The sequence below is a fragment of the Trichosurus vulpecula genome, chromosome 7, assembly GCF_011100635.1.
Source record: "Trichosurus vulpecula isolate mTriVul1 chromosome 7, mTriVul1.pri, whole genome shotgun sequence".
Classification (NCBI taxonomy): Eukaryota; Metazoa; Chordata; class Mammalia; order Diprotodontia; family Phalangeridae; genus Trichosurus; species Trichosurus vulpecula.
The window spans coordinates 97,412,005-97,430,609 of NC_050579.1; the positions used below are offsets into that span (position 1 = coordinate 97,412,005).

The following is an 18,605-nucleotide window of genomic DNA, read 5'->3' on the forward strand; positions in this document are numbered from 1 at the left end:
CCTAGCTCCCTTTGCTGAGATGCCAGAGAAGTGGGATTGGTTTGCCCTCTCAATAAAATCACTATGGAGGAATGGACTCTCCTGATGTGGAGGTGATAGGTAACCCATGCTTCCTCACTCCATAAACTAGGAAGAATGAGGAGAGCTTGGCCCAACCTGGGTTTGCCACACCCAAGGATGACTTCTTGAAGGACTACAGTTAAACCCTCTTCCTCCTCCTGTTTTGGCCTGAAGACCATCACACCCAAGTTCTTCTTTCCTCCTACCCTCCCACCTTTGCATCTTTTGCCCTGAAACTCTCTTTCCTTGCCTGTGCCCCTGTTTTGGGGTCACCCCAGTTATGAATATCCCATGTTTGGGCTTCAGGTTCACTTTGTGTGAATTAAAATGAATCTAATAAATAAAGGCACAGTGAATAGAATTCCCAGCCCAGGGTCAGGAAGACCTGAGTTCAAATGTGGTCTCAGATATTTGCTAGCTATGTGACCCTGGGCAAGTCACTTAACCCTATGTCCCTCAGTTTCCTCATCTCTCAAATAAGCTGGAGAAGGAAATGGCAAACTACTCCAGTATCTTTGCCAAGAAAATCCCAAATGAGTCACGGAGAGTTCGATATGACTGAATAAGAATAATAAAGGCCGGCATTTCCTAGACTATCTGATTCCTTTGGGTGAATGTGCCTATATTCTAAGATTGCTATAGCAGGCTGGGTAATCTGTCATCAGTGTAATCTGTCATCAGTGTGAAGGATGGATTATAGAGGAAAAGGAATGAAGACAGGAAGAGGAGTCAGGATGAGTTACTATATTATGGGGAGGGATCCAGGGGGTGAAGAGGGGGGATCTAGGGGCCGTTAGACTGTGAGCTCCTTAGAGTAGGAACTGTCTTTTTTCTTTCTTTGTGTCTCCAGCATGTTTTCCACTGCACTGTGCTATCTCAAGATCCTTTCCATGTCCAATAGTCAATGCTTTTAATATTACATCACCATTATAATAATGATTATTATAACAGATGTTCTATAAATATTTGTTGCATGAATAAACTGTGACTTGGATTATCAAGTGCCTTTTCTTTTAATGGCACAATGTGTTTTTCCATAGATATACCACCTCGTTTGTTGTCTCACATCAGTAGGCACACAGTAGGCACTTAACAAACGCTTTTCGATTTGATAACTTGACTTAGGCCACAAGAAGGAGGAAAGCAGGCTTAATAAAGGATAGCTAACGTTCACATATCACTTCATGATTTGCAAAATGCTTTACAATACATGCATTATCTCATTCGACCCACCCAACAAGCCTGTTGAGGTAGTGCTATTATTATCATCTTTGATTTAATAGAGGAGGAAACCGAAGCAAACAGAGGTTAAATGATTTGCCCTGGGTCACACAGCTAGCAAATGTCCAAGGCAGGATTTGAGCTCAAGTCTTCCTGACTTCAATTCTAGCATTTTATCCACTATGCTATCACTTTGGTGCCTTTTACGTGAGGGAGAGAGGTAGGAGGATGGGGGTTATGTTTAAGAAAATAGATTTTTGGAGTTCAGAGTCTTGGAAATAGTACAGTTCCTTGTGATGGGAGATCTAAGTTTATCATAATTATAATCATTTTAGTCCATTACATAAAGTTGGATTCATTTCCAGCTACACAGTTTTTTGTTTCATTTTAAGTATCAGGTATAGCAAAGCATTTAACATATTTTCTGTTCTCTTTAAAGTGGCACAGAACATCATAATTCCCATCTTAGTTTCCTGTAGCTGCTTATTTCTACGAATCTGGTGTCTAGAAAATCCGGTTTTCACAATCATGCTTTCTGTCCAAGGACAGTGTCGTCTCCTCAGTTCTTTACCTCTCTCAAAGCCTCCCCATGCAGCAGGGTAGAATCTGAACAGTATCTGTACTCAAGGTCTTACTGAATGGGACAAGGTCTTAAGTCTTCTGAAGAGAAATCTTCCTCTCCCGTTGTCATGGTAGCACAGTGGATCGAGTGCCAGGCCTGGAGTCAGGAAGACTCATCATCCTGAGTTTAAATCCAGCCTCAGATGCTCATTAGCTGTGTGATCCTTGGCAAGTCACTTCACCCTGTTTGCCTCAGTTTCCTCATCTGTAAAATGAACTGGAGAAGGAAGTGGCAAACCACTCCAGTATCATTGCCAAGAAACCCCAAGTGGGGTCATGAAGAGTCAGACGTGACTGAAATGAATGAACAGCAACAACAGAGAGTAAACAGCCATCCATCCTCTGGCTTTGTTTTTTGATGTAAATATCAGAACCTGCCAAGAATTTATGATCCACTTGGGCACATAAGCATAATTCAGAATTGTAAAATCTAAAAGCACTGTTCACTAGGTGACCTGAGTAAATCCTGCACCCTCCCTAAGTGCTCACTTAACCTCTCTATACATAGGTTTTTCTATTTGAGAAGTAGAGACGATGAGAACTGCTGTTCCGTATTTCCTCAGGATGTGAGACAATAAACGAGATAGTGTATCTATGGAAAAGCACATTGTGCCATCAGAAGAAAAGGCACTTGATAATCCAAGTCACAGCTCATTCATGCAACAAATATTTATAGAACATCTGTTATGATAATCATTATTATAATGATGATATACTATTAAAAGCATAGAATATTGGACGCGGAAAGGATCTTGAGATAGCACCATGCAGGGCAGAAAACATAATGGATCTGAAATCAGGGGGCCTTGGTTCAAATCCTGACCACTACTTCTTACCTATGTGACCTAGGTTAAGTCACTTAACACGCACTCTGGAGCAGTTCTTCCAGTCCTCACCCTGACTCATCCTTCATTTCCAGTCAGTTGCCAAATCATGTTGTTTCTACTCCTACGACATCTTTTGCTTCTGTTCTCTCTTTACACAGCCACCAGCCTCACTCAGGTCCTCGGCACCTGGTCTATGCAATGACTACCTAATCAGTCTTCCTAACTCAAGACTTTTCCCTTTTCCCTTCATCATCCACTGAACTGCCAAAATGGCTTTCCATAATCAGAGTAGCTCCTTATTACTTTAAAGATCAAATACAATCTCTTCTGTTTGGTATTTAAAGCCCTTCACAACCTGTGTCCAACCCACCTACCCTAGCCTTCTTATGTCGTTGTTAAGTCATTTTTCAGTCATGTCCAATTCTCTGTGACCCCGTTTGATGGAGATATTGGAGTGGTTTGCCATTTCTCCACTCCTTTTACAGATGAGGAAACTGAGGCAAATAGGGTTAGGTGACATGTCCAGGGTCATACAGCTAGTAAGTAAGTGTCTGAGGCCAGATTTGAATTCAGGGGGTTGAGTCTTCCTGACTTTAGGTCTGGCACTCTATGCACTGCAACACCTAGTTGCCCAGCCTTATTATAAATTACTTCCCGTCCTGTACTGTACAATCTAGTCGAAGTGGACTTTTTACTGTTTCTCATATTTGATACATTTGTACTGACCGTTGGCCATACAGGGAATGCATTCCCTCCTCACCTCTGACCCACAGAATCCATTTTCTTTAAGATTCTGCTCAAGCACCACTTTCTACATGATCCACCTAGCTCCTTATGCCCTTTCTCCCAAAATTACCTTGTATTCATTTTGTATAAATTCTATATATGCTTTTTGTGTGTGAATGTTTTCTCCTTCTATAGAATGTAAACACTTTGAGGGGAGGGACTGTTTCATTTTTGTCTTTGTAGCCTTAATAACTAGCTTTGTACCTAGCACACAGTAGGTGATTAATAAATGCTTGTTGATATTCTGATGGATCATTGGAAGGAAATTCCAAATCAGTGAGATCACAAATCCATTTGCGTATTTGGGAAATTGACCTGCTTGGTTTAAACAACTACAAATTTAATTGAGTCACCAAATGAATGAAATAAATCCCAGGAAGTATAAGATACACACACACACACACACACACACACACACACACACACACACATATTTGAAAAAAGATATTAGAAGACAGGGGAAATACACTGCAAAGATTTCAGCAGAATTCTAGACTCAAATATAAGAAAAAAATCAAAATATTTAACTATCAAGTATTTATTTGTCAGATGCTCCCCAAACAAACAAAAATCTTCCAAAACCTTTAGTTTTCCAAAATAACATTTACCAAGATTTTCTCCACACATAGAGTTCGCTGTTTATTTCCTGGCAAAGTGCATTAAAGGAATTAGGCATTTTTCTTTTACAAAAAGATACGTCCCAAATTTGATAACCTTTTTTTTCCTGTGATAAGTGACTCTCAGTAGTACTCTAACTATAGATAGGAAGAAAAAAAATCATACAATCTGTTCCTTCCAGGCAAAGGACATTATAAAATTATTATTATTATTTTTCCATTTTTAACTCATTATCACTTCCCAATATATTCCTTCCCTTCCCCCAACCAGAGAGCCATTCCTTTATAACAACTTTTTAAAAAAAAAGGAGAGAAAAAAATGCAGTATTATTCATGCATAGTCACCACTTCTGTAAGGAAGGGAGGGAGATGCCTTCTTATTTGGGACCAAATTTACAATTCTATAGTATATATGGTATATAATTATATATAACATATAATTATTAATAATTATAATAAAATTATAATACAAATAATTATATATAGCACATAATTCCATATATTCTATAATGGATAATTCTCTCTATATAATTCATTATAATTATATAGCCTTTAGTTTTCATTTTGTTATAATTATTCTTCCTCCCACTTACATTGTTATAATCATTGTGTATATTGTTTTCTTGGTTCTGCTTACTTCATTTTGTATGAGTTTATGTAAGTCTTTCTATGTTTTCCTGTATTCTTCATATTCATTGTTTCTTATGGTTCATTCATTTCCAATGAACACAAGGGTCATTGTACTGCAATCTGTTTATCCATTCCCCAATTGCTTAGCATCTATTGGTCTCCAGGTCTTTGCTACTACTAAAAGTGCCACTATAAATATCATGGTGCATACTGAACCTTTCTTCCTATTGTCAACCTCATTTGGATATATGAGATCGATGAGCATGGACATGTTAGCCATTGTGTTAGCATAGTGGCAAATTGCTTTCCGGAATAGTGGGGCCAATTTATAGTTCCACCAGCAGCACATGAGTGTGTTTGTTTTTCCATGAAGCTGTCTTCTTTGTAAATTTTTCTGGATATGATTGAAACCTCAGGGCTGTTTTGATTTGTATTTCTCATATTATTACTCTCTAATGTTAAGCAGCGTTGGGTACTGCATCCAACTACTGAAAACTCTGAAAGACTTAGGAACTTTGATTGTTACAATTATGACCCCAGAACAGTGATAATGAATCATGGTTTCCATCTGGCAGAAAGGTAATGGACTAGAGGTGGAGACTGAGACATAAAGTTCTAGACAGCCAATTTGTGGATCTGTTTTGCTCAATTATAATTGCTATTAAGGGAAGAGCTTTATTTTGGGGGTGGGGGGAAGAGTTGAGAAAACAGTGTGAAGTTAGTGGTTGAAATGAAAAAAAAAAGAGTAAAAGTACCAACAAAACATTTTAAAAATATGGAGAAGAAAGCAGAATCAAGTTCAGAATTGGACAGAGACAAGAAGGGCAGCATTGATACTGACATAATAAGTTTAATATACACACTTTTTGTATAGAGAGGGATGTCCTACATACGTCCATGGGGATGTCATTGTGTGGCTTGAAGGAAGGCAGGATAAACATCTCTAGCCTCTGCTCCTCTGTTCCGTGCTCCAAGGACGACTTCCTGCCAGGAGGGGAAGCAGGAGGTTGCCAAAAGTCCTTAGTTACTTTACCAAAGCTTAATTAACTCACCAAACTCTCTAGTTACTGCAACAAAGCTATATGTAATAAAGATTCTTGTTCTCCCCTTAAAAAACCTGATATCTTCTAATAAATGAATGAATAACTTTTGGTAAGATGGTGGCTTAGCTTCTGACTCTAGGGTTTCATTTATGTATTTAATTGTTCTATGCATTTAATAAATCCTATTTGGTATTCTATTAATATTTTATTTTGTTAAAATACAGTGTAGAACCAAGACTTTCTGAGAACATGGCATTTTAGATGCAGAGTGGTTTTAATTTTTAAAATTTTGATGCAATAATACAGAAAATAACATTATGTTTGTTTTCTTGCTTGTGAATACATGGTCAGAGAAAATTTAAAATTCTATTTTGTATCAAAAGTTAACCGAATAAGCTGGTTTCAAGTTGGAACAACTCTAAAGTCACAAAGATTCTCTAACTCTCCACTAAAAAAGGAATGGATGACTATTTGGAACACTTCCCTGTTGATTTACCAACATATGCATTTTAATCTTATGAATAACTCATATTCTTGTGCTGGATTTGTTAGGGGCAGAAAAAATGAGATTTTTTTTTTTTGTTATAAAATATTTATTAATGGACAAGGCCAGTGAAGTTGTTTACTTCTTCTTGGACACACCCACAGTGCGACCCCTGCGGCCTGTAGTCTTGGTGTGCTGGCCTCAAACCTGGAGACCCTAGAAGTGCTGAAGCCCACGATATGCCTGAATCTTCTTCAGTCACTCCAGATCTTCATGCAGCTTATTGTCCAGACCATTGGCCAGAACCTGGCTATATTTTCCATCCTTTACATCCTTCTGCCTGTTAAGGAACCAGTCTGGAATCTTGTGTTGCTGGGGATTCTGCATAATGGTGATCACATGCTCCACCTCATCTTCAGTGAGCTCACCAGCCCACTTGGTGAGGTCAATGCCTGCTTTCTTCAGTGCTACATGAGCATATCTTTGACCCACACCCTTGATAGCTGTGATGGCAAAAGCTGTTTTCCACCGTCCATCAATGTTGGTGTTGAGCACTCTCAAAATGTTCTGGGACTTCATGGGGATTACAAGAGACATGGCTGCAGTGGTGGTGTGAGAGCCTTTTCTGGAAGAGCTTTTTTAGTTTATTTACCCTTGGTTGGCTCCAGAAGATGGAAATCATAGCTAAAACTGCCCCTGAAGAATGGAAACAAAACTTTCCAAGAAAACTCTGAATTTAAAGGCCAAAAAGGACTACAAGGAACAAATATTCTTTGGTTACCTCACCAGAACTTTTTAGTTACTCACCAAAGTTCCGTAGTTATCTCACTTCTGCTTAGTACCTCCTTAGTTATTTTTCCAAAGCGCCTTAGTTACCTCATCTAAAACTCCTTTATTACTTCACTAAAGCTCTTCCTTACTTCACCAAGGTTTCTCAGTTACCTCACCAAGTCTCCTTAGCTACCTCACCCAGGCCTTCAGTTCCTTCACCAAAGGCACTTAGTTACTTCACCAACTTTTCTTGGTTACCCCACCAAAACTGCTTAGTTACATCACTAAAGTTCCATGGCTGCCTCACTAAGATTCCATAGGTAACTCACTAAAACTCCATAGATGCCTTATTAAAGTATCTCAGTTGACACACCAAACTTCCATAATTATGACTGTCATTTCACTCAACATGTGGGGAAGGTTCCTGGACTAGCATGGGAGTTTTGTATTTGGATAAAAAGGAAGCAGCAGCAAAAAAGGGAGAGTTTTCTGAATAATCATATTAAAAAAAACCAGAGTGGTCCAGCACAGCAACACATTGGCTCCTTCTTCAAAGGCAAACATGGCAGCTGCTGTTCCCTGAACACTTTCCCTCCCTTTCCTGACCTTCAGATTTCTACTTGTGTAAAAAAGGAGCTTAGAAAAAGTACAGAGGAAGATGGCCAGGAAAGAGTCAGTGTCGACCCAGCCAGACCTGGGGTTAAACTAGAGACTGAAATGGGAGGAGCGATGCTCTGGGTAAGGCATGTTTTCTGGGGTATGAGAGAGTAGTTTATAGATGTACTATGTAAATGTCAAATGGACTGAGTACTGAAAGGAATGGAAGTCCACAGTATTCTATATCAAAGAAAACAGTCTCTTTCAGTTGGCCTTTGTCTCTGCTAATCTACCACATGACAGAATGAGTTTAAAAATCTATCACAAATTTGATGAATAGTGCTCTAAATATTTAACTGAGTACAATGGTTGGACTAATGTTTGTCCTTATTTTGTGTTACTCACAACAGTGAGGTTCAACAGATGAATATTTCAAAGATCTGTGATTTTGTCAGCAAAGATATATCTTCCACTAACATATATTGCAGCTCCTTAGCACCTTACTCATGAGTCAACCATCAGTCTCTATGGCCAAGCAACTTCATCACTGATTGTTCAGTCTTCTGACGTCGTGTCTCTCTGGGAAGAGATAGGCTGGTCATTGAGCATCACTTTGAAGAGGGGCAATGGGATATGGTGGAAAGTGTGCTAGATTTGGATTCAGACAACTTGGGATAAAATCATGGCTCTGCCACTTATCACCTGTGTGACTCTTGGGGTCTCCCTTTACTCACACTAAAATGAGGAGCGTTGTACTAGATGACCTCTAAGGTTCTGTCTAGCTCTAAATCTGTGATCCAATGGTTCTCTCTAGCTAGGCAGGTCCTACCAGAACTTGTGAGCTCTTCAAGGACCAAAGTTCATTTCGTTACCACAAGGAGACATCAGAGTAGTTTGTTTATGGAGGATAGTACACAAATGTAATTAATAATAATAATTAATAATAACTCCCACTATTACAACTAACATTTTTATTGTGCCTACTGTGTTCCAGGCACTATGCTAAACTCTTTACAAATATCTCATTTGATCCTCACAACAATCCTGTGAGATAGGTGCTATCATTATCTATTATCTTCATTTTACAGATGAGGAAACTGAGGCAAACAGAGGTTAAGTGATTTATCCAGAGTCATGCAGTTAGTAAGTATCTGAGGCCAGATTTGAATTCAGGTCTTCCTGACTCTAGAACCAGTGGTCTCTCCACTGTGCCACCCAGCTACAAATCCACATATCCCTGGATTTACTGGAAAAAAATAGGGTAGCCTTACTCAGTTGAACTGATTCAACCATCAGGATCCCTCCTCGAGAAATATACAACATGTTCCTGTGAATTATACTTCCTTCTACTTTGTTCTTTGTACTGTTGTTGTTGTTTAGATAACGTGACTTTTCCATTTCTAAAAACTCCCAAAATGATGTGAACTCAGCAGTTTCAATTAGTTCAATTCCTGTGGTGAAAACCACAGTTATTTTGAAAATGTAATGACTAATGAACATTTGGCCTCAAACGCTTTGTTGACCATTGAACTCTGAGTTTATTTTTGCAAATATGCTTGCAGTTCTTTGAGACACTGAATCTTCTACATCCCTTTCCTTTTCAATACTTTCTGATTTCATTTCTTTTCCTCTTTTCAAATATTACTTTACTTTTTTGTTCAGAATGGAGTATTTATGTTTATAAGGCACTAGATATAATGAAAAATGAAACTTAGAAGTCATGAGTTTCTGCTTTTTTTTCCATATAAGCCCTCTCCCTCTGAAGGTAATTATGATGAGCTCTATTGAGAGCACAGATTTTGAAGTCAAAAGTTGTGAGTTCAAATCTCACCTTTCTACTCGTGCAACTTTTTGCAAGTCTCTTAGCCTCCTTGGACTTCACTAGATGTCCTCTAATGCTGCTTCTAACTATAGATCTATGATCTTTTGAGTAAGTCAAAGAAAAAGTTATAGGCTCCTAAAGTTGGACTATGCCTGAGAAGGTAATTCACACCATCGTAGAAACACAAATTTAGGGCTATAAAGGAGTTTTGAGGTCATAGAACACAATTTCCTCATTTTCTAATTGAACTGAGTTCAAGGGGCTTCCTCAAGACTATACGTGACCTTGGTATTAAGCGGTAGGGCCAGGAGTCCATGTCCTGTTTCCAGATAGGATATACTTAGAGAATGATTTAATCTGATAAGACTTCTAGAGAAAAAACTGCCACAATCTCCCTTGCTGATGTGTTCTAATATCTCATAACACTCTCAGTCAGAAAGGCCTTCCTAATATCTAAATCTAATTCCCTCATGCTTCACTTTAAATCACTCCCTCTTAGCCTATACTTTGTGGACATGGAGAACAGTTAACTGCCATCCCCTAGAACCCATTTCTTCATGGGCTTAATGTTTGTTATGAAGCCTCTGAAGCCAAAGATAATCAGCATAAAACAATGAAATAGCAAAGACTACAAATCTTTCTTTTCCCTGTCCAGCCAGGTGGCACAGTGGATAGAGCATGGGGTCTGGAGTCAGGTAGACCTGAGTTCAATCTGACCTCAGACACTTACAAGATGTATGACCCTAGGCAAGTCACTTAACTCTGTCTGCCTCAGTTTCCTCATCTGTAAAATGAGCTGGAGAAGGAAATGGCAAACCACTCCACTATCTTTGCCAAGAAAACTCCAAATGGGGTCACAAAGAGTCAGGCATGACTAAAATGACTGAACAACAATAATATATAGTGTTTAAGGTTTTCGAAGTTCTTTACATATGTTGTCTCCTTGGACACTCAGGACAACCTTGTGAGGTAAGTGCTTTTATTATCCTTATTTTACAGGAAATTGAGGCTATGACATTAAGTGACTTGCCTAAGGTTATGAAACAGGATTTGAACTCACATCTTCCTGTAATGCCAAGGAATGAGTGGTTCACCCTTCTCATAAGTATTTTAGGAAGCATCCTTGGATAATTTGAATAACCCCACCCAGGTACCCACAAGGAATGGTTGGGGACTGAGAGACAAGAGAATAGAGATTGGAATCTTTGAGCCTGTAGACCAGAGGTTCCCAAACTTATTTGGCCTACCGCCCTCTTTTAGAAAAAATTACTCAGCGCCCCACTGGAAATCTACTTTCTTTAACTTTTTTTAAAAAATTTGTGTTGTTTCAAAAAAATATAAAATATATTTTTAAAAAAATGATACATTTTAAATTTAATAATTTATTGTAAATATGTGTTTTTTTCTTCCACTGAAATTGTGATGATGCAATATTGTGTCATGTAACTGTGTGGTACCATATTATAAACAAGTCATTACACCCATATATTCCTGCCGATGCATGCTGGACTTCCCAACAATGCCCAACTGGCTTGCATGCCAACACTTGCTTGTTAAGACCTGTCAGTGGACTTGACCACCGATCAATTATAGCTTGCATTTTGTGTGTTTATGTAGCAACAATTTGGCTAGCAGCTACTGTGGCTGTGTAAAACCAACAACAACCAGCATACAGAAGGGCTGCTAACACAGGTTATTTGATCTGCTTTCCTAAAGAAAGTAACCTTAAGGGGTTAACAACCTCACTTTAATTAAACATACAAATACCATTCACTTAGTTCAGGAGGAAAAACCAGCAAACTGAACTTCAGAGTAAATACAAACAGATTACAAACATACACTATAAACAGACCAAATACAAACCAACATCTGGGTTAGCAAAGCTGGGGGGCAGTTACGGCTTGTCCAGAGTCTCAACACTCCTTCCATGAGTGTGCCCTAAAAGTCAAACACCAAGCTCCCCTCAATTATATCCTGTTTGCAGCCCTGAGGGCTCTGACCTCACCCAGGCTGGGTGTGTGAAAGTTCCTCTCCCCAATACCACATCATATACAAGCCAATGACTCCTGATTGCCTCAGTGCTGAGAAAAGGCTGAGAAATATTCCAAAACAAAGACAGCAAAAGGTTTCCCACCAATTCAAACAAAGGGGAGACTTGATAGTCTTAGCATCCCAAAAGGGAAGAACAGGGAAAACTCCGATTGCCTGAACAGTTTATTTGGAAAATAATACTATGACTTTAACTCTGTTACACAACAGATGAAACATGTGTGAACAATTTTTCAAAATTCTCTTCCCTTTTTTTCCTTATGCTTCTACCACCCTCTTATTTTTATTCAACATCCTCCAATTGCACCTGAGACTATGAGCATTCCCCACCTCCCCACATCGTTCAGGAGCAGCATCATCCACTTTGGGAGCGTATGTGCAGGCTCTCAGTAAAGAGCATGAGGTTAATTCTCTGGAAGAAGGTACTCATGCAGGTGGGAGACATCAGGTGAGAGACAGTGGAAGTGTGAATTGCAGGTACAGTGAGGTTGTTGCAGACCTCCAGAGCAGCTATGGGAGGAACCCCACGCTGAGGATCTTACTGAGACCCTGGCTAGGACAACACTGAAAGTGACTGAGACTAAACAGCTTCTGGGAATAGCTGTTGTGTGGTAGATAATATTATTTTCTAAGGGTCTTCGATAAGCCCAGTTTGTGTTTGTTGACCTGTGAAATAAGCCAGTTCATTCTTTGACCCATGTGAACTGTGTGGTTGCAAGGAAAGCCGGTGATTAACGCACCAAGAGGTACCAGGCTGGAGGTCTCTGGATCCCCTGGATAGACACAATGAATCAGGAAAACCAGAAGCCCTCAAAGCATCCTCAGGCCTTTTATTTCAAGTGAAAGCATTTGTCACAAAGGTTACAATTATAAAACCAAAACCAAATCTTTTTCTTCAATCCTTTCCCTCTCAATCCTCTTTTTAAAAATTTCCTCTTTTTAAAATCAATTTCCTGGTAAACTTCCTCTCTCTTCCCAAAAACAAACTGGTAAGCACAATTGACCAACAAAGCAACTAAAAGCTACCAAGTCTGACAACATATGCTGTGTTCCGTACCCACAGCATTCTACCTCACTGCCAACAAGGAGGGTATATGGGTTATATTCACTGTTCTCTGGAAACAAAATTGCCCCTTGCAATTAATCCCAATCAAAATTTGGCTTCCTTGTAATGTTGCTTTCATTTACATTAGTGTAGTCATTAAGTATACTGATCTATTGGTCCTGCCATTTCCATTCTGTGTCAGTTCATACAAATCTTCCCACCTTTTTCTGAATTCTTCATGTTTGTTGTTTCTTGTGGCACAATAATATTCCAATAAGTTCAGGTACTATAATTAACGCAGTCATTTCTTGTTTGACAACTGTGCATTTTATTCATTTCTTTCTTTTTTTTTTGCTAGCAAAAGAAGTGATGCCATCAATATTTTGTTATATATGGGACCATTTTTTCTGCCATGGATCTCCTTAGGGTAGACGCCCAATAGTGAGTTCAGTGGATCAAAACGTAAACAGGATTTAATGAGTTTTCTTATAAAGTTCTAAGTTATTTTCCAGCATAGTTGCCCCATATTTTAATGTACCTGTCTTTACACTGGTCTTCTACCATTGACTATTTCCTTCTTTATACTTTTGCCAATCTGATGAGTGTGAGTCAAAATCTCATGGTCTTACTTTTTGTAAGAGTCACCCCACTGCCAGTGCCTTCCATCCGAGATTACCTGCCATCTACAGGCAGGTAATACACATCTTGTGTATTATGTACACATATTGTATATTACGTACACATCTTGTGTGTTACATACGCATCTTGTGTATTACATACACATTGTATGTATTATGTACAGACCTTGTGTATTACGTACACATTTTGTGTATATATAGTTGTTCAAACATCTAGAATATGAGCTGGGAGAGGGCAGAGACCATATTTTTTTCCCTCATTTTTTTTTCTTTAGTGCTTAGCCCATTTCTTGAAGGCATATAATTACTTAATAAATACTTCTTGACTGATCATAAAACTTCTATTCTAGAGTAAGACTACACCCTCCTCAGGCTTAAAAAATATTGTTTACATTTGTTATCATAAATTATTTCATATTATACATATTTCTATGCTTTCCATTTCTCCTTTCTAGATTGCATACAGCAGGGCAGGGACTCTGTTTTAGCTAAGCTTTGTGTTAGCCTAGCACAGTGCTCTGCACACAGTAGGTGTTGAGTTAGTGTCTCTTGAGCTGAACTGAATCCCCAAGATTTCTTCCCTTTTCCCATCCTTTCTCATTCTTTCCCTAGTATATCTTCTATTTTCTCTATCCTTTGGTCTTAAGCCACAAATCCCCTGATAGTTTTTCTTTTCCAATATTGCAGCGACTGGCAGAAGCAAAGATTTCTGGGCCATGCTATTATTGTCAGGGCCCAAAAGGCAGCAAATAGAAAATAGAGTGTGAAGCTCCCGAGGATTTCAGCTGAGTTTCTGTCAGAAAGCCACAAGTAATCTGAGTCTCAAACCCCGAAGAAGAAATTAACTTGTGCTCCTTTAAACTAAGCGAAGACAAACTAGTTTGGTGCAGAGAATCCCAGCCTGGAGGGCAACTCTACAGCCTAATCCTTTTGAATGATCCCTAGAGCTTAAAAGAGGACTCACTACCTTATTAACTGCCAGAAATGTAAAGCTGGCAGCTGAGTGTCAGTGACTTGCTTTAGTTAGAGCTGCTAAAGTATAGTGGGTTTCTTTGATCCATCTTCAGTTCGTTGTTGAATGTTCATTATTCAGAAGAAAAGTGTTACTGATAATTATAAATATTCAGATCGTCATTAATATTGAGAGGAGAGCTTTCTCTTCTAGATTGCTATCCTATCACTCCTGGACTACTACTCTAGCTTGCTTGCTGGTTAGTTTTCCTGTCTCAAGTCTCTCCCTACTCTAGTCCATCCAATGTCCAGATGTTCTTTCTTAAGGGCAGCTCTGACCTATTGAACGAACTCCAGCGACTCCCTGTGACCTCTGGCATCAAATATAAAACTGTCTGTTTGGCATTCAACAACCTAGCCCTCTCCTATCCTTTAGCCTTCTGAGATCTTGCTGTCCTCCACATACTTTGTGATGTAGTGACATCTTTATCAAACAAAACCCTGTATGTCCCCATCCTGGGCATTTTCACTGTTAGTCCCCTAGGCTTAGAACTCTCTCTCTCTCCTGCCTTTCCTGGCTTCCTTTAAGTTTCAGGCAATATCCAACCTTCTGTAAGAATTCTTTCTCAATATTCTTTCATTTTTATGCCTCCCCTCAGAGATCATCTCCAATGTATCCTGTACATATTTTGCCTATATGTCATCTCCCTCACTAGACTATGAGGTCCTTGAGAGGAAGGAATATCTTTTGCCTTCCTTTGTATTCCTGGCACTTGGCACAATGCCTGGCACATAGTAGGTACTTAATAAATGTGTGGTGACTGACTGACTCTGGAGTAGGATGGGGGCAGGGCGTGACCAGGATGGTAAGGGGGTTGGAGACCATGATATACAAGGATCAGTTTTAAGAACTGGGGATGCTTAGCCTGGAAGAGATGTAGGAGGGAAGGATAACTGTCTTCTAGTATTTGAAGGGTTGTCCTGTGGGAGAGGGATTAAGCTGCTGCTTGGACACAAGGGACAGAATAAGGAGTGCTGAATGGCTGGATGTTGCAGACAAGCACATTTAGCATCAATTCAAGGAACAGCTAGGGAACCATTAGAGCAGGCCCCAAATGGAATAGACAGTCTCGGACTCAGATGAGTTCCCCATCCTTGGAAGGAGAGGCTCAATGACTACTTTCTGGTAAAATTGTAGAAAGGATTCGTGTTCAGGTAGATAACTACTATGGTTCTTTGCATATCTTGGATTATATGGCTCTGTGACATGAGATCTATACTATTCTAGGTGTTTTCCAAATACAGGAAAAAGCAGAGAGTCAGATTCTTTCTCTCAGATGCCTACCCAATGGAAAATACTTGGTAAAAATCGAGCTGAACTTTTTAGGTGTACAACATTCCTTAGGTGCCACTATATAATTTATTTGTTTCTGTTGTGTCTGACTCTTCTTGACCCCATTTGGGGTTTTGTTGGCAAAAATACTGGAGAGGTAAACCATCTGCTTCTCCAGCTCATTTTACAGATGAGGAAACTGAGGCAAACAGGGTTCAGTGACTTGCCCAGGGTCACGCAGCTAATAAGTATCTGAGGCTAAATTTGAACTCAGGTCTTCCTGACTTCAAACCTGGGTGTGGACCCTCTATCCACTGTGACACTTAGCTGCCCCTAGGTGCTATCATCCCTTATCAAACTGTTGGAGTACTTGGATGCCTGTGCTTGGATCCCAATTCCAAAATCACATCTCTCCCTAGCTTAACACTGTCCCTACCAGTTTCTCTCTAGCAAAACAGGACAGCATGCCCTAACAAAACACTAATCTTTCTTCCTGATACAGTGGCCAGCTGTACCTATAGAATTTATTAGTTTGAACTGCCTGTGTACTGGCGGAACTGGCTGTGTACTGGGTCATAGAGATATTTACTACTCACTGACCTATCATGTGCATCCTAGACTTAGACATATGTATACTCCCTCACATTTATCTTGTCTAACAAGACATTGATGAAAGCACCCTGGGTGTTTCCCAGTCAACCCTGGCCATTAGTTGACTTAGTGATGTTTAAGGCCTAAAAACCACACCTCCATGTAGCTCCTCTTTGGGCTATTTCCCAGTGAATTCTGGGAAACTCTGGTGCAGTAGATGCAAAAAGTGCATGTTCCTTTAAGAACTGACCACTCCTTAACCATTCCCTAATCCTGCCCTGAATCACCTAATTAGCATATTTCACACATGTTTTACTATAGAATAACCTATATAAACTTTATCTGTAGCCCTCTAAGGTTGCAGGTTCCCTAAGAATTCTTGCCTGCTGAAAAGTGTAATAAATCTTTGCCACTTTGACTTAAAGAACGCTTTGAGTCTGTGAATTCATTCCAGATGGCCCCGACCCTCTCCAGTACTCACCCCCTCAACTACCCTTTCTTGGGGTTCCTGGACCTCATCTCAACCTCAACAACTCCACTATGCATGTAGAACTTCCACAAATATTATTGAGACTATTCCTGGGGCCTCTGATACATGGGTTAGCCCTCTGTGAAGCCTTCAGTTCCTGGTAATAGCTGAATTAGTAATATTCCTATTTAGAAATGGGTTGTCATTTCCAGAATCCTGGCATCTATAATGCTGGGGTAGCTGCCACCAGATGGTGATGCTGCATTGTTAAGGACCCCTGACCACATTTTCTTTTCTTACATTTCTTGCAGTGCTTTTATGACCCCCAAATTTCACCCAGAAACAAAGGCCGATTTAAAAAAAATTACCAACATTCAGTAAGTGTTATTGTTTGCCTGCAAATCATGAAACATTATAGTCTCGGAAGAATTAAAAATGACTCTCACTCAGGGGAACAACAGAGAGATTCATGGAGGATATTCCCAGGCTGCAACACACAAAGAATAGGGAACTGGGAAGAAGAAGAGTAACAAGGGATGACATTAAAGAAATGTTGGACCAAAAAGGATGGGCTGATGAGAGGGTGAGAGGGCTGGCTAACCAGAGGCTGGCCTTAGTGTTCCACTGGTATCTTTAGTGATGGTGGAGGAACTGGTGAAGCCTTCCAGGATGCTGAGCCGACCTTCTGTGGCAAACTTATGGAAGCACATGGATGAGAGAGAGTCCCACAAGATAGACTGGGGCAAAAGGGAGTGGGCCGTCCTACAAACAAGCCTCCCTTAATCAAGGTTATGCTTCCTGATGGGTTATGCTCTGTATCTCTGGAAACATCCATATCAAGGAGATCATGGATCCATTTGAGTATTTTTTAGGTTTCAGGAAAGGCCAGCTGATCCTTAGAGATAAAACAGGTTCCAATTTACTTTAAAAAAAAAATCTCCTGGGACAAATACTCCCGTCCTACTTACTCAACACCGTATGGTGACTAAATGCCAGTCACCTATGAGTTGATTCAACTCAATTCAACGAGCATTTGTTAAATGCCTATTGTTATTAAGTTTTTCAATCATGACTCTTCATGACCCCATTTAGGGTTTTGTTGGCAAAGATACCTAAGGGGAGTTGCCATTTCCTTCTCCAGCTTATTTTACAGGTGAGGAAACTGAGGCAAGCAGGGTTAAGCGACTTGCCCAGGGCCACACAGCTAAGAGTCTGAGGCTGGATTTGACCTAAGATCTTCCTGACTCCAGGCCTGGCACTCTATCCACCATGTCAACCTGCTGCCCTTATTAAATGCCTACTATGTGCCTCAAAAATAGGGATACGAAGAACAAAAAAAACTAGTTTCTGGCCTGAAGGAGTTTACATTCCATGGATGGAGGGAAGTTTACAACATGTTTACTGGTAAGTAGATTAAAAACACATACAAAGTAATCTCAGGGTGTGGGAGACAGAGCTCCCAAAACTGAGGGCATTTTTAAAAGGCCTTCTGTACCCAGGTGGTGGTACCCAAAACCAGCCTATATTAGTAACAAGAGGAAATAACATTTAATCTAGATTTTGAAAGAAAAGAACTATTTAGACATAAGTGGGAGCTTTTTGAGCAAATTGCCACCCGTCTCCATTGACATATGTGTCATTGTAGGTCTTTTATGGGGAGCTCATGGGAAAACATAGACAAGAATCACACAGGATGAAATCTGGAGGGAGGGGCCATGATCTTCATAGAGTAGTAAATCCAATCAAAGTACAAAAGTTTTTTCATCTTTCAGTTGTTTTTTTAGTTGTGTCTGACTGTGACCCCATTTGGGGTTTTCTTGGCAAATATATTGGCATTTCCTTCTCCAGCTTATTTTACAGATGAGGAAACTGAGGCAAACAGGATTCAGTGACTTGCCCAGGGTCACACAGCTAGTAGGAGTCTGAGGCCAGATTTGAACTGAGGAAATGAATCTTCCTGACATCAGGCCCAGCGCTCTGTTCACAATGGTTCCATTTAGCTGCCTACAAAAGTGATGCTCAGAATTTTAGTGTCTTCCCCACTCTATTA

At 39.8% G+C, this 18,605-nt stretch overlaps 1 pseudogene; it reads right to left on the bottom strand.

The window, feature by feature from the left end:
• Positions 1–6,427: 6,427 nt before the first annotated feature.
• LOC118858398 lies at positions 6,428–6,886 on the bottom strand (annotated as a pseudogene).
• Positions 6,887–18,605: the final 11,719 nt, after the last annotated feature.